Genomic DNA, 6,013 nt, shown 5'->3' with positions numbered 1-6,013 from the left:
GGGGAGGGGAGGGGCTGGGGATGGGATTGGGGAGGGAGTGTGACAGGAAGAAGGGCTGGGCACTTGGGAGGAGAAGGGGTCACAGAAAGGGTGAGGGTCAATCAAACCCTTGAGGGGAGGAAGGAGGGTTCAGTCGGGGGAGAAGGTCAGCAGGGCAGGAAAACAAACAGCAGGTCAAGCGGACTCTCAGGAGCAGCTGGAGGGGACCAGATGCCTCCCTCCAAGCCTTCTCCTGTCTGAACGCTGCCTTAGCAACGCTGACGCTTCATGCCCTCTCTCGACCAATCACCTGCCTTTGCCCCTGGTCCTCACAGTGGACATTCCGGGTGACCTCACTTCTAGAATGCGGGGGCCCCGCCCACCTGATCCCCGCCCCCACCAACTGCCATCCAACCCTGGGTCCTCTCTGCAAACTTTCCTGGCCTTATGCTTTCTGGTCCTGCCCAACTCAGGTTCCCTGCCCTCCAATTCTGGGCGCTTCCTCCCTCTTCTCCAGATTCCCAGAGTTTCCCACAGGCAGTGGCTGAAAAAGACTAAGAAAAAGAATGACAGAACCAAGAGGAATCACCTGCACAAGCAGGGTAGGAGGTCTTCACTCCCCCTCACTCAGCACTTCATACAAAAGGCAGATAGAATGTCCACAAGATGGAGAAGATCTAAACAGCAAACCATCCTAATCACATCACCACACCCATACGGCCGTCCTTATCTGTAGTACACCTGTATGTGACACATTAATTTTAGGTACACATGATACATGCATAAAAATAAACCCTATTATTTTTACCATATATATAACTACACAGTATAATTGTATATTGTCACACCCTCCACTCTGCACTTGGGTGACTCAGGTACACCCAGGTCCGAGGAGGCAGAAACTACCGAGGTGAGGCAGAAGCAAAGTTATGCTTTGGGGCAGTATTGGCTATGAGGGGGCTAGAGAAATCCTTCTGGGGTGGTGGGAAGATTTGGTATCTTGATATGGGGCGTGGTTGTGTTCACTCAATCAAGAAATACTGAGCACGTAGGGCCTGCCAGTCTCAAGGGTCATAGAGAGCCTATCTGTCCCCGTGAAGTGGCCAACTGCTGACAGTGAGGGATGGCTAAGGTGCCTGGAGTGGCCACGGGAGTCCAGTGAGAGGGCCCCGCACTAACACAGGCTTTGTGCCCCAGCCCTGCCCTGCCAGCTGCCCTCAGGAGCCTCAATTCCAGGCAAACTCTGAAAAGGACTGAGGGCAGCAGCTCCCTCCTAAGTCTAAGGAGCTCAGGAGCTCTTAGTGAGAAACAGGCAGGGGACAGTCAGTGGTTTGGGACTCTGCCACTCACAAAGAGGAGGTGGGTGAAAATATCTGGCTCCTTATACGTCTCTCAATCCAATCTCCCAGGAGCCCCTTAAGCCCACAGGGCCCTCTCCCCTTCCAGCTGGGGGAGGTGGCCAGCCCTGCAGCAGCTCTGGGGTCCAGACTGGGCCACGAACAAGTCAAGGACCACCAACAGGTCAAGGTGAGGCTGTGCTGCCCAGAAAGAGGGGGGAACAGTGGTGCAACAGTAAATACCAGCAGGAGCAGCCTCTGTAACCGGGCTCCTCCACTGTGTGCAGGGCCGGGGCCACAACTTGGCTGTGAGAGTGGGAGGGCTGGGAGAGCTGGGGCCCTGTGGCCCTGGACAGTGCTGGACCACAGCCCAGGGCCTGAGCGTCTGGGTGGAGAGACAGAGAAAGAGACGGGCAGGGAGAAAGACCGCGTGAGTGCTTCAGATAGACAGGTGGTGGTCAAGTCCTAGAGAGGAGGTGACAGAGGGTAACCAGGTAGTGAGAAGCAGAGACAAGAGAAGGCAAGAAGGCAAGAAGGCAAGAAGGAGCCAGCCCACAGTGCATGGTGGGGGACGAAGGGCCAGGGTGGCCTGACTCTGGGAAAGCCCAGAGTGGAGGGAGCAGAAAAGGCAGGAATCCTGGCATCACAGTCCTTCCCACTCTGAGGCTCTGATCCCCCTGGAGCTGAGCTCCCCAGGAGTCACCATACTTTCAAACACTGGTACCTCCCATTTTTCTTGGGACTGCTGTTCCAGCCTCTATATCTATCCCTGTAGGGGCTGACTTCCAGGAAAATGGGCTGCCCTGAGGGAGGAAACTCCAGAGCCTGTCCTGTGGGGAGTTGACCCTGATCCTCACAGACACAGTGGGGCTGTGTTTCCAACTACACCATGGGCCTTCCTGCTTCCACAGCCGGGCTTCAGGTGCTGGGCTGGCCTGAGGATCCCCCAGCCTGGAGGGACTGAGCCCCATCCAGGGTGAGCAGGCTTCAGGGATCCTGGGTCTCCTCGTACTGTCAGAATTCCTTCCAGCCCTCAGGAGTCGGCACCACCTATAAATTACCAATGAACACCAGGTCAAAGGTATTGAGGTCTCACATTGAGCAATAAAACGTGCCAACTGGCCAAATTCAAAGTGCAGTACTCCAATTACACAACACTGTCAATAACCCATTTTATGGATGAGAAGACAAAGGGGATTTGAATCACCTAAGGGTCTCAGGGGTGGTGAATGCTGGAACTTTACCCTGAACCAAGGTCTGCCTTGGAAAGGGACCCACCTGGAGCCCGTCCTTTGACCTGCTCCCTGAGGCTCTGAGGGAGACTGCTGGCTTTGTCTCGGGAAACTCCTCTTCCAATGGCATTGAGTAACGCAGCTGTCAGGACAAGCAGGGCGAGGATATGTTCCTGAGCGCTCCTGACTTCTAACAGCAAGTCAGCTTTGTCTCAGGAAATGGGTCCTCTATCATCAAGTCAGGCATCAAAGTAAATAAGAGTAAAAACATAAGATCCGTCATACCTATGAGTACTACATATGAATAAATAACTTTAAATAAAATAAATAAATAACTTTATGAACTATAAATGGATGCATTGCATTGATCCATGAGAAGCAGAACACTACATACATTCATTACAAAGTAGTGCTGTCACGGATGGGAATGTGGTGACAAGAGCAGGGTGTTTTTAGCAGAGAAGGAGATCCTACAGCTCTCAGTACAAGGTGGGTAAGTTTACAGTATTTCACCCCATGACCAAACTCTCAACACACACACACACACGCACACGCAGGCACAGGCTAATGCACGTAGATCCTAAAAAGATAATCTACCTTCTGATCAGAAAAATGATAAAAATATGTGCACACACCACCTAACAGCACACTGACCACACACACTGTTCCCATAATAACTTCTTAATACTTCAGTTCCGTGAGCCTCCGAAGTTCCCCTCACTTGCGCTCACCATCATCTAACAGAAAGAAGTCATAAACAATACTTCGTCTGATTCATTACAGTTGCTCTGGGAACTTATTTTACATCACTGCTAGCCTCAGGAGAATATAAAATTCACAATTGCAGATGGAGTTTTTGGCTCAGTAGTTTTCACGGCTAAAAGCTTCCACTGACTACACAAAATTATTGGCTCTACTTTTCTCATTCTGTGCTTTCTATACCAGCTAAAATTTCCCCTTACATCTAATCACTTTGGATTTCAATCCACGGCCTGATACTGCGTTTTGTAGATGAAGTGTGATTGTTCCTACAGGTCGCTATCTATTGATGACCATTTTATTCTTTAGACTTAAACAGTACAACTGACTTCCAACCTACAGCTTTTCGTGTAACTGGAGAAAGAATAATAAAGCTTATACTGACGTCACTCACCAGTGCACTGCCAGACTCATAGCTTGTCCTGGTCACACTCTGACCTCCTCTAATAAGTGTCTGTCCAGAAAAATCAAGCCCACACAAGTGTGGGTCTGATTCTACAGGGCCAGCACGCCCGCCTTCTCCATTTATTTACTCTCAGTTGTCACTACTTTTCGATTATTTGACCTAGAAATTGGCCTCCTCCTACCCCTACCCTGAACATTTCAAAAGAATAACTTAAAAACTAAAGTTTTCATAGCACACACTCTATCCTCATTGCTAGTAGCCATAAACGTAGCCTATAAATGAATTTACAAGGATTAGAATGAATGCATGATAATTAGTTTAAAGAAAAACATTCTGACTCGTAAAATTATAATTAGCTTCATAACTATCAAATGGCATCAGTCTACATTACTGTTATTTTTGCATTTATAGCATCCTATATGGATACTAATATACAATCACACTTAATACCCCCATTACTATGCTTAGATGGCATAATATCGTCATTATTCATTACAGCAACTGTCAGCATGCTCAGCACCCATTCTACATTAGCTGGCATAATACCTACCGTCAGTGCTCACCGCCTGTGTGGCTGCACCGCTAATAGCTGTGGGATCCAACGGCTACAGTACTGATTATGTACAAATTCTTAACCTTCTTCAAGGCTAAATAAAACTCATTATTACAAACATTATATTAATACCATTAACATAATTACCAAAAGTTATATCCTCTGAATTAATACTACATCTCATGGTCTATTAACCAGCCTTATTAGCTCATTCTTCCTGAATCAACTCTGAGTGACGCTAGCCTTCACTTTTCACTAGCCTTTCTCTCTACCACAGTGCCTCCTCTTGCATCAGCAACTTGTCTTCTTCCCCCAGCACACATAGCCAGCCCACTACATCTATCCCAGGAATCATTAGCCCCTAAAACGGTATCATCACAATGTTAACCTTACTACAAGTATCCTTAGACTTCCACACTTCACAATTGACCACATTCTATAGTTTAATCAAAACAACATTAGTCAAAACCCTAATCATTTTTTACCCACTGGGAAACTCAAACAAGATGATTCAATTCAGGACTTAATTTCTTACTGTATGTACTCCTTGGATCATTTCCACTTTTCATTGCACTAAGTTTGATCCAGAATCTTTTCTGGGGCAGGGGTTATTTATTTATTTACTTACTTTTGCTTACTCACTTGCTTTATTTATTTATTTATGGTGGAGGTACCGGGGATTGAACCCAGGACCTCACGCATGCTAAGCACATATTCTACCACTTGAGCTATACCTTCCCCCCTAATTCTGATCCTGAATCTTGTACATTCATTACATTCTCTAATAACTCAATACTAAACTCAGGCAGCATCCATTTCTTAATCTGGTGCTCCCCATGGCTGACGTGTAAGACCGTTTATGGTAAACATGCCCGTTTAGGACCTGCTCCTTTTGTTCCTGAGAGCATAACTGGAGCTTGCATTCCTGGACCCAGAGTACCTGCAGTTATGCTGCTCACACTAGGCAGCTGGGGCACATTACACATAATAATCAATCCCTTGGAAAATAAGACGGCATATCCTGACCTTACACCATCCTTGTGAGGAATAATCATGACAAGCCCCATCTACCTGTGCCACACGGATTTACAGCCACTCCCCACAGGGCCCTCCAGTGGCCACACACACTAGAAGCTGTGGGCATCCATGCTCAGACAGCATGAGGTCCCAGCGCTGCTCCAGCCCTGACAATCACCCGCAACTTACGTCATGGTTTGAACCATGTATTAGGCACCCCAGGCATGGGGTTCAGCACTGGGATAAGGAGCCCCCTCAGCTGGGGTGAAAACCAGTGGGCTTGCTGGAGCACTGTAAGAAGCTGAGCCTCTGCTCATGAAGAGCCTGTGCAGAGACCCAGTGACTCCGCATCACGGCAGGGACACAGCAGGCTGAACACTGCCTGGGGCTCTGGCCGGATTGCAGGGGTGGCTCAGATGGGGGCCCCCTGGACTTCCCCAGGCTCCTGCTCCCCTCTCAGATGGAGGCTTCCACTGCCAGTCAGCGTGCACACAGTGGAGGAAAGTGGCGCTGGCCTGGGTGTGGCCCTGCCTCTGAAAAGACGGCCAACAGTCACGGCCAGCTAAAGTGTCCCTGCACACCCTCTATAGGGAACAGCACTAGCACCAGGGCAGAGCCTGCCATCCCCAGAACTCACTTTCCTGTGCACACCCAACAAGCGGTGGGGCCAGCTCAGGGCTGCGGCCCCAATCTCTCTGGCCCTGACCCACCCTCTAGCCAAGCTGTGCAT

The sequence above is a fragment of the Vicugna pacos genome, chromosome 15, assembly GCF_048564905.1.
Source record: "Vicugna pacos chromosome 15, VicPac4, whole genome shotgun sequence".
In the NCBI taxonomy this organism is placed as follows: Eukaryota; Metazoa; Chordata; class Mammalia; order Artiodactyla; family Camelidae; genus Vicugna; species Vicugna pacos.
This window is presented reverse-complemented; position numbering follows the sequence as displayed.